General features: G+C 43.3%; 1 long non-coding RNA gene across 1 annotated transcript in view; it reads right to left on the bottom strand.

Annotated features, from left to right (window-relative positions):
* LOC123034104 overlaps positions 1-10,970 on the bottom strand; it is a 23,695-nt gene that overhangs the window by 6,441 nt on the left and 6,284 nt on the right. Inside the window, exon 2 of the long non-coding RNA XR_006416693.1 lies at positions 9,397-9,402. This is a non-coding gene — a long non-coding RNA (uncharacterized LOC123034104). The remainder of the gene's footprint in view (positions 1-9,396; positions 9,403-10,970) is intronic.

Here is a 10,970-nt window from a genome sequence, read left to right as displayed (position 1 = left end):
CCAGTAGTTGGGGCATAGACTTGGACTATTGTGATGTTGAATGGTTTTCCTTGGATTCGAACTGAGATCATTCTGTCATTTTGGAGATTGTATCCCAGTACTGCTTTTCCTACTCTTTTATTGACTATGAAGGCTACTCCATTTCTTCTGAGGGATTCTTGCCAACAGTAGAATACCTGATGGTCATCTGAATTAAATTCACCCATTCCTGTCCATTTTAGTTCACTGATTTCTAAGATGTCGATGTTCAGCCTTGTCATCTCTTGTTTGACCACATCCAGCTTGCCTTGATTCATGGATCTTGCATTCCAGGTTCCTATGGAGTATAGATCTATGCACCATCGGACTTTCCTTTCACCACCAGATACATCTGCAACTGAGTGTCCTTTTGGCTTTGACCCAGTCGCTTCATTCTTTCTGGTGCTACTAGTACTAGCCCTCTGCTCTTCCCCAGTAGCATATTGGACACCTTCCAACCTGAGGGGCTCATCTTCCAGCATCATATCTTTTTGCCTTTTGGTACTGTCGATGGGCAAAGATACTGGAGTGGGTTGCCATTTCCTGCTCCAGTGGATCACGTTTTGTCAGAGGTCTCTGCTATGACCTGTTCATCTTGGGTGGCCCTGCACGGCATAGCTCATAGCTTCATTGAGTTATGCAAGTCGCTTTGCCACGACAAGGCAGTGATCCATGAAGGAGGTATATGCTATTGATCCCCAAATTAAGGTTAGGGTTAAGGTCCAGGTTATGATTGGTGTTTGAAAAACCAGACTCCCCCCACACCCCATGATTTGGATGCTTTAGTAATGTTTGCAGCAGGCAGCCAGAGACAGCCAGCAAGAAAAATCCCAATAGACATATCCTTTTGCAAATCTGCATCAAGGTCGATACCATTAAACCCAAAATTAGGATTAGGGGTAAGATATAGGTTAGGGTTAGGGTTTCAAACACTGGACTCCACCCTACCTTGTGAGGCTTCAGACATATTCCCAGCAAGCAGAAAGAGAACATCAACAGGAGCTGTTTTTTTTAATGGTCACACATTCCTGGATTTTTGATAACATTTAGAAAGTTCATTTTTAAAAAAAGATCCACACTTCAGTATGTGCATTTATCAAAGGATACACATTTTCACATTCAGTCCATGGAGGAAAAGTGCAGATGTTAAAAAATGCACATGGATATACTCTTTCTTTTCAGAAAAAAAGAAAGAAAACAACAAAACCAGAGTATGGTAACCCAATATCAGAAGTGGAGTTTGGAGTATTTTGAATCATTTGTGCATCCTTTCTTCTCTCATTCCTACCAGGAAGATAGAAACATACTTCTTGTAACAATTCAAAAGCTGTTCACCTGCAGAAATGTATTTCAGAACACATATTTGCATTATGACTAGCTGAAAGTCATAATGCAAAAAAGGAAAAGAGCAGATTCAACTGCATTATTCTCTCTGTGAGTTTACTGGCAGTTGGAGCTTTGCTTCTTTATCTATCCCATCAAAGATTTGACCAACTATTCACATCCTGTCAGAGTCACACCGGTCCTTGTCTTTTTAATCTTTGAAAACTTCTTCCTAAACAGAATAAGCCATGAGCCTTTAGGAAACCCAGCTAATCTCTTTCCACATTCAAAATTTCTAACTTCAGGTGCCAAGTGTTGTCTTTTGTGTGATGCCATTGGATTGATATGGAAATTTGTGAAAGCTAAAAATTATATCTTATTCAACATTTTCAAAGAGGGGGTGGTGGTAGAACCAGGTTCCTTAGAAAGTGATACATGCTGGCATGTGTTACAGAAAATGAGCTATCAAAAATAAGCATTTTATTACAAGTTAATGTTGAGTAAGCATTCATCATTATGTATGATACCATCTTGCTGTCATTTTGCTTCACTCAACGATTTTGGAAAAAAGATAGCTGGAAGGATCGTTCACCAAACTGCCTTCTTAGGGGTCCTTCCCTGCCCACCACTACATAACAATAATTTCAAGCCCCCTTTTGGGCTTAAAAAAATCTCATGGCTGTCAAAGCACAATGCATACCGAACCGTGTCCGTGTCAGTGTTATTCCTGCAGCCTGCACTCATTTTAGTGGAGCTGGGGCAGGGGAGGGGGGCCCTTAAGATCACACTCAGCTGAACTTTTCCAAGGGTTCAAGGCTCTAGCTGGAGCAAAACTGGAGCACATTTTCTCCCCGCCTGTCCCATGGCCAGTGCTTCAGTGCCCCATGAGCAGCCTGCACTGTTTGCATACAGTTAGGTTTGGATGGACGGGAAAAGCAGCTAGGGGTGCCTCTGCACAACTGCTGGCCACTGCCTTCAGCATGTTGCCTCGCCCCACCTTCTTTGCCGAGAGACAAGAGGTCAGTGGCACAGTGTTGGCTCCAGGATTTTAGGCACCTTGGGCAAGGCGCCGTCACACGCCTTCTTCCTCAGCAAGTCTAGGGTCTTTTCAGCCCCGTCTCCTCCTCTCTGCCCCATCATGGCTCCCACTGGCTTGCTCGCCAGGCAGAAAGCAGGTTGGCTGCAGCATCGGCAGCTTCTCCTTCTCCCCGGCCATCCTCAGGGCCAGAGCGAGAGGCAGGTGAGCAAGCAGCTCGCCGTGGGGAAGAGGAGCAACCATTCTAGGGGGCTCTTGTCAGTGGAGTCCTGCTGGAAGGTGGACCTTCGGCAGGTGCCTGATCATGCCGTCCTCGACCATCAGCCGCGTACAGGCATGGTAGTTGGAGATGCACTGAGGAGAAGATGCTGGCCCAAGTGGGCAGGAAGAATGGGGTAAATGGCCATTAGTGCACCCTGCCGCTCCCTGCCATGATTCCTCTGTGCCTTGTATGAAGAAGTGATGGCCTCACGAGGTGGCTGGAATATGGTTTTCCTCTGCCTCACAGGAGCTCTGGGGCAGGGAGGAATAATTTGGAAGGTGGCTTGCCATAGTGTTATAACAAAAGTTGGGTTAAAGGAATGGGAGTCTTTAGAAGGGCAAAAGATGGGTTTTATGGTTTTACTAGTGTGCCTTTGAAAAACAGCTGTTGCAGCAACAAATATGATGGCAAAAGGGTGGCCTATCCAAGGCAGCAAACTGTGTACAAAGCAGGAGTGCGGTCTTAAAACCATTTTATTGTTTATCTTAGATGTGGATTGCTATTGATTTTGTATTTTACTTGTCTCTGTATGATGATTTGGAATGAACACCACCTTGAGAGGGCTGGATTGCTCTTAGGATCTGTATAACATCACCTAAAAGAAACACAAACAGGAAGCACATAAATAGGAAGCAAAGTGGTTTTTGCTTGTTCATTGTGAACAAAGCAGCACAATAATGTTTAAAAATGAAAGGCCCTTGCATTATTTTAAAAAGATAAAAGTAGAATCATTTGCTCCACACTGCACTAACTATGTAGAAGTGTTTTACCCTTCGCATGATGGCTTTTGAGAGGAACAGCAGTGACAACCAAACATTGCCCTTAACGTCTTAGAATCCATGTGATACATTTTCCTGCCTTCTCCACTGAGCTCCAGATTCTTTTACCTGTCACAGCCCTTAGCACCAAACGCCCTTCAGTTAACGCCCAGGCTGTTTTTTATTTGCTGCACTTCTATCCTGCCCAATACCTGAACTCTCTGGGCAGTTCCCAGCAGCTGAAACTATAAAATATAGCATAATAAAACATAATGTGGACATTTAAAAGATTAAAAGTACGGAATGAAACAACCTTTTATGCTGCTGCTGCTTTTATTTTTAAAACACAGTAAAATACAGATTTTAAAGAGACAGAAATTGAAAGTTTAAAACATCTAGAAAAATAAGGTCTTCACCTGGCATTAAAGAGGTCAAAATGTGGATGCCACGCAAACCTTTCGCAGGAGCTTATTCCGCAACAGCACAACACTGTGGAAAAATGTCTTTGTAAATATATAGGTCTGAGGAAGCTGCTTGCAGTCTGGAGTCTGCTTCATACAGGTTTGTTGAGGTCATTGCAGGATTTGACTGGCCTACTTTGGTATTTGTTCTTTCCACTTTTCTATTTGCTTTACTCAAATGCACCATAGATAATGCAAATCCTTTTATCTTTGAAGAGAAAGATCTTTAATTACCTTCTGATGAAATAATGGAAGTCCATTAAAGCAGCCTTCTGAAGTCCATTAAAGCAACCTTCCCAAACCTGGTACTTTCCCGATATGTTGGACTAAATCTTCCATCATCCACATCAGCATGCTTCTTCGGGACTACAGGAAATGCATTTGGCACATCTGAGGAGCACCAGGTTGAATTAAATACCTTGGAGAACACATCTAGAAAGAGAGGAACACCGTGGACAGCGATTCTTAGACAAGAAGTTGTCCTTGCAAATGCTGTCCCCTTGCATGCAACACTTGATCACTTCAGGAATAATGCTGATGTGACATACAGGACTTGCCAAAAGATAAGAATTCATACATATGGGGGGGACCAGGTCAGCACTAGGCTGTTTTAACAAGAAGATGATCTCTTGCTGCTGCCTCCTAGAAGTAACAATAAAATATTGTTTTGATATTTAAGATATTTGATATTTGAGAGCCAGTGTGGTGTAGTGGTTAAAAGCATGGGACTGGAACTCAGAGGATCTGGGTTCTGGTCCCCGCTCAGCCATGGAGCCAACTGGGTGACTTTGGGCCAGTCACAGACTCTCAGCCCAGCCTACCTCACAGGGTTCTTGTTGTGGGGATAAGATGGAGGAGGAGAATGATGTAAGCTGCCTTGAGCCCTTTGTAGGAAAAAGGCAGGATATAAATAGCAATATAAATTTAAACTACCACATGTGTGTTATATGCTTGTATGCACATGTGCATTGACATGGATCAGTCTATTTTCAAACAGGGAGTTCTGGGAAAAAGGAAACTGAGCTCATGGATGTTAAAACTGAATCCATAATTGGAAAGACACTGAAAATGATGCAGATTCACAAGTAGGTGAAGAAAGAGGCAAACATAATTTCTCTGATTTCTTAATCAGAACTATCTCATCTCCACTGATCCCTTGTTTGATGCATTGTATTTGATTGGTTTTATATTTCACATTTAGATTTAGAGACAAAAACATGGAAACAGAGTAAGTCAGAAGGGGTCTCCCAGGCCATCTAGTCTGACCCCTGCCTCCAGCCAGCTCCTCTCATGACATGCTTACCATGTGCATCTCCAGTCTATCCTTGAACACCCTCACCAATGGGGCTGATGATGGGGCCTCATCACTGATGGGGCCTCAACCACCTCCTGTGGAAACCCATTCCATACCCTCAGGGTCCTAACCATCAGGAAGTACTTCCTGGCATCCAAATTGAACCTTGGTTCCCTGAGCTTTGCGTTGGAAGGCGTCCTACCCTTCTCTGCAGGGGAGAACAGGTCTCTACCCACCTCTGCATGACACCTTTGTCACGCCACCAGGTAGAGTTCAAACATTCCAGCAGCTGTGTTGACCTATATCCACAAACAAATTCTAGCAGTTCTCATCTCCCTCTTTTGTAAAGCTAAGGGGTCTTCATTGTCCATTCAGGATCAAGCTGCTCCAAAACACAACAGGGAACATGATCTTGTTACTGGGAAAATGCATTCCCCCTTCTCCCAGCCACTGTGAGCACCACAGACTAGCTCAGAGGTGGCAAAGCAGTCAGAGGTGGGTGGGTGGTTGTGTTGGTCATGGGAAGGGTGGCAGCAGATGACCTCAGTGTCCCTGCAGATCCAAAGGTGCTAGGACTGCACCCCTGTGAGCTTTGGGCCCTCTACATCACTCATTGGCGTGGTCAGTTCCACCTCAAAGAGCACAGAGTTCTGGGTATGTGGGTTGGTTTTCTTTGGGCCCACTGAATGGTACATGCCCATTAGAAGCACAGCGTCCGAGTGTCTCTGGATGAAGGGAGAGACTGAGTGAGAGCTCGTAACCTTTTTGTTGTGGATCTAAGTCATTTTGATTTCTCCAGATACAAAATAAGGAAAATGAGGCCTGGTCCAAATCATATGGGAAAATAAGTAAATAAAAATTTATGTTAGCTATCCAAACCTGATCCTGGTTTTGCTGTGCTGTGACTTTTATATTTCTCTTTTTTAGGACATATTCCAATAATTTCAAAGGCTGGGACTTCTGCCTAAGATGAGCCAACAGTCCTCTAGCCGATGCAGTTATGACAGTCTTCGGATAACAGTTTGGGTTATGTTTCATTTGACAACAGGCATGGGGAAATTGCAAATTCCTAGGCAGTATAACATCATGACTAACACAACTCTGCTGCATTAGGATATAAGTGTGATCATTGCACTTCTAAGGCAATCTGGCAATGTGCCAGGGAGGGGGAGTGCTGACTCTGTTACAGAAAAGATCGGAAACACACTCCTGTGGCAGTCAATTAACAGAATGCGGCTCTTTCCCCCACGTGACACCAGTTCAGCTGCAGGCTGTGTCTCGGGTTATTCTGTTTGGCGCACAAACTCACCTGGAATGCATTTGAGCAGAAGTTTAAAGGGCCATTAAAGCAATTCTTGTGCTCTCGCACTGTGGTTTCAGCACAGCAGATTGCTCTGACATATCATACCTAGTATTCGACAGGGGGAAGAAAAGATCAAAAAATTCTATTTGTTTGTCAACACTCTTGGCGAAACTATTGCTGGTCAAATGAATACCAGCTAGGAATGGAAACAGAGCAAAGCAAAATAAAGTAAACATGCTTTCCCCCAGAGTTCTTTGTCACATGATGTTTTTGATATAACAATCAAACAGCAGAGGGGCACAATCAACATTGTATTGATGTAAAATGCCCATTGGGAGCCAGTGTGGTGTGGTGGTTAAGAGCATGGGACTGGGACTCAGACGATCTGGGTTCTAGTCCCCACTCAGCCATGGAGCTCACTGAGTGACTTTGGGCCTGTCATAGACTCCCAGCCCAACCCACCTCACAGGGTTGTTGTGAAAAGATTGAGAGGAGGATTATGTAATCCACCTTGGAAGGAAAGAAAGGGGGATATAATTTAAAGTTCTTAAGGCATGCTTGAACATAACCATGTGTTGCATTCTTTGGAAAAATGCCATACTTTTTACTTCTGTATGATGTGTGAGCATACAGGGCATTGTAAGAACAAGTAATTAATGGAATGCACCTTCTAGCTTAGGTAGGTTTTATGTTCACATTATAGACTTGTACAAGGCAAGATACACCCCACCTCAGTGTAAGAGCTTTCAATTAATTCAGTGTACAAATACCAGAACAGCTCAGAACGAGTGTGTTGGGACTCACAAACCATCCCAGCTTGGTTGTTGGACTGTCAGGCTCACCATGGATTCCCCCCCACCCCGCTTTTTCCTCCTGCAAATATCCCAGGGGACACTGAGGCAGGGCTGATAGTCTCCCCCACTCCCTATGGTGGGAGTGAAGGAGTGATTTGCAACTTAATCATCTGAGTTGCAAGTGTTTTGGCTTGCTGTGGCCTTCTCCCATTTATTCATCTGAGATTGCAAAAATGGCTGTTGCTTTCTCTCTTCGGACGAGCCACTGATAGCTCCCCAAAGTGCCCAAGCAGTAGGTGGCAGATTTTTTTTTTTCAAATGTACATAACATGTGTACAAAACAAGGCTTGTTTTTGTTTTAGCTGCAGCAGTGTGGATGCTGGGACTTGAACCTTGGTAGGGACAATGGTCTTGGGGCGACCTGCTTACAAAGTGCAGCAGGGACAAACCCCGGACATCACCCCGAGAGACTCCAAGGAGATTCTTTTTCCTTTGCCTTTTTGCTGGAAGTTGCTGAAAGGGAAGCTGTGAAGGGAAAGCAAAGGGACAGGTGGTCTTTTCTCATGACAAGGCGGTGTTGTGATATATACCTACTTTGTGGCAAGAGTGTCCACTTTTTTGTTGCTGTTCCTTTTGTCTTGGGGTGGTGGACATTTTGCACTTCTTTATGCTAAGTTCTCGGGAAAATGTAAAAGTGCATCCCTCACCCTTTTTTTTTCTTGAAGAGTTTTACTAGCTAGTTGGGTTCCCATTAAAAGAGAGCTATCTCAGGCAGTGGTTGGTTTTTAACCGGAACATATGGCTGTATATGTGGACTTTCCAAAATTCTCATATTTGTGAGCAGCACAGGGGTTTTTTCTGTTTTAATTGAGTTCTGCTGAATGATTTAGGGGAAGTTTTGTGGAGGCATCAGGGGAGTCCATTTTCACTTGAGGACAATTAAGCAGCAATTTGGATGCCCACCCTGTTTTTATTCCAAGGTTTCAAAATTCTGCTTGCTTCCTCTTTTTTAGCAGACAAAGTAATGCTTTTGATGATGTTCTCACCATAACTTTATCCAAAAGCGAATGCAGCTCTGTTCGAACTCTAGCAGCCCGCAGCGAGTAATGTACATCCACTGTGGCCCTAATGGGCCAAAAGACTGGTTCTGACGGGTCATTGAGTATTGTGGCATCGATGCCATTGCCACATTCATATGAAATCATCATGAGAATGCCAACTTTTAGAGCATTCTCTCATCAAAGGAAAGATAATGAATCGTCAGGACATCTTTTGTGTTTTCCTCAGCATGGATCCTATGACAAAGGAGTGGAAAGAAGTTCAGCTGGATGGGTTCCCTTCCCTCTATTCCTGTTGTAGCCACCTGCACTTTTCTAAAAGCCCCACAAAAGCCATTAGCCGCTTAAATAGTGTGAGATCTCACATTGGGAAAGAGCCCTCTCCTCCTCATCTCACAGTTTAGAAGGTTCCCTGACCCCTTGGGTGGGAGGCAGGTTTGTGCAAATCGTTGAATGGGAAAAGGGAATCAGGGCTTTCTTCCTGTGAACTTCCCTCTATTAACTTATCTTTGGATCAATGCCAAATTTTGTTTATTTATTTGAATCATATCCTGCCTTTTTTCTTGGAAAAATACATTTAAGACTGACTGTCATCCAAGTATCCAAAATATCAAAAACGAACAGAAAAAGACATATCATGAGGAGACCTTTTGCACAGCTGCTATACATGTCACCCAATATAATTCTATTCCACCTACTTCTGCTTGCAATTGATTAATGGAATGTGTATAATGAATTGAGAATTTCCTAGGAAAGCCAGGGTATATGGGCACTCATCCTGCTGTGATCTTTCACTGTTAGCTCACTTTGTAGAATTTAGAATTTTCTGGAACGCCCAGTGCTTTAAACCTCCAATAACATTATTAACAGTGAAAATAAGAACTAGCAGGTGTAAAGTACAAATCTTTTTGTTTTTGACCCTCACCCACTCACCTCCACTGTACGTTGGAAGCTTGGGGTGGGGCGGGGGAGACTCACTTAACTGTTAGGGAGCTGGAGACTCCATGCTGCAGTGAGAAGTCCTTCGAATGAAGGCAAGGGCCTTTGAGCCAAAGCCATTTATACCTTTGAAGTCTAATCTGTCCCCACCCTGCCCTTGCTTGATGTTGCATTTGGGAGAGTGTTTTCTTTTTTCCCTTCCCCAGGCGAACTTGAAAGCTCTGAAAAAGGCAAAGGAGAAACAGCTAATGCGATCAACTGAATGCAGGCTGGATTGCCACTGGATTTGTGTTTCTTCATCATTATTTCTGCACAGGGGACTGGACACACTGTGGGTGGATCTCCCTGCTTTATTTTTCTTCCTATGCAATTTTGCTTATACGGGGAGGATCTCCAAAATATTTTTGACAGAATAAGGATATATGCACCAGAGATCAAATGACACCATTTTTTTTTTCATTTCAAGTCACACATTTCTTCCTGCTTCTCCTGAAAAAGTGCCTAATGCTGAAGCACATTGGAATTTTCCATTCTATATTTGACCTGCATCATCTTGAACTCCCTTGCTGTTGTTGTTGTGTTGTTGTTGCTGTTGTATCTTAACCCTAACTAACTTCACATTTTACCTTCTCCTCATGAAAAAGCGGAGGGCACAGAAATGGACCTGCAAAGCAAGAATGTTGTTTTTATTTATATAAAAATATTTTTCATATTTATGTAAGGCAAAATCCCTTAAGGAAGCATGGGGAAGACTTCTTTTATTGAATTATTAAAGTTGCTTTTGGTGCTGCCTTCAAGGGTAGAATCCTTCTCAAGTTGATGTACATGGAAAATACCATACCAAAACTGCAATACACAAACTCAATAAAAGTCAGTAGACAGATATTTAGTAAAAGTTCAATAAACAACATTTACTGATAGAAAGACAATACAAAGTAAATATTCTAAATCCAATCTATTTTTGAGCTACTCTCCTTCATATGTGGGTGTGCAAGCACTCATGGAAAGTAAGCATAGGGCACAATCCCATGGTCTTTTGACACTGCCTGGGGGACCACAAGATTATCTGGAACCCCAGCTCCAAGGACGGGGTTCCAGAGCTGTATTTTGGTAAACACACTAGTTTCTGTCCCAGATCCACCAGAATGACAGCAGCCTGTGTTCTAGCAGAAAAAAGCCAATGTCACCGTACAGGATGGTCCCACTAGCACTTGAGGTCAATTCTCCCCACCATGTTGTGTCCAGAAGACCTCATTCCCTGAACACCGAAAAAATAGTTTCCAGATTTTCAAATGGAGACATGGTTCCAAAGTTCTAGGTTGGTTCTATAGAAGTCCTCCTGTTTCTCTCCATACAAGATGATCCTCATGAGGTCTAGTTTCACTTTTCTTATACAAAGTCCAACATGGTGTAAAACAGCCACTCTGTATTTGGACGTTCCCTTTTGCACATGTGCATGTTAGACCCAACCATTGCGTATTAATTACAACAGTCTAAACCAAATCATGCCAGCAAATTTGGAAAACACAACAGTGGCCACTGGATTGGAAAAGGTCAGTTTACATTCCGATCCCAAAGAAGGGCAGTGCCAAAGAATGTTCAAACTACCACACCATTGCACTCATTTCACATGCTAGCAAAGTTATGCTCAAAATCCTACAAGCTAGGCTCCAGCAGTATGTGGACCGAGAACTACCAGAAGTACAGGCAGGATTTCGAAGAGG

Source organism: Varanus komodoensis, unplaced genomic scaffold (assembly GCF_004798865.1).
Source record: "Varanus komodoensis strain SLA01 unplaced genomic scaffold, ASM479886v1 scaffold6_2, whole genome shotgun sequence".
In the NCBI taxonomy this organism is placed as follows: Eukaryota; Metazoa; Chordata; class Lepidosauria; order Squamata; family Varanidae; genus Varanus; species Varanus komodoensis.
This window is presented reverse-complemented; position numbering and strand designations above follow the sequence as displayed.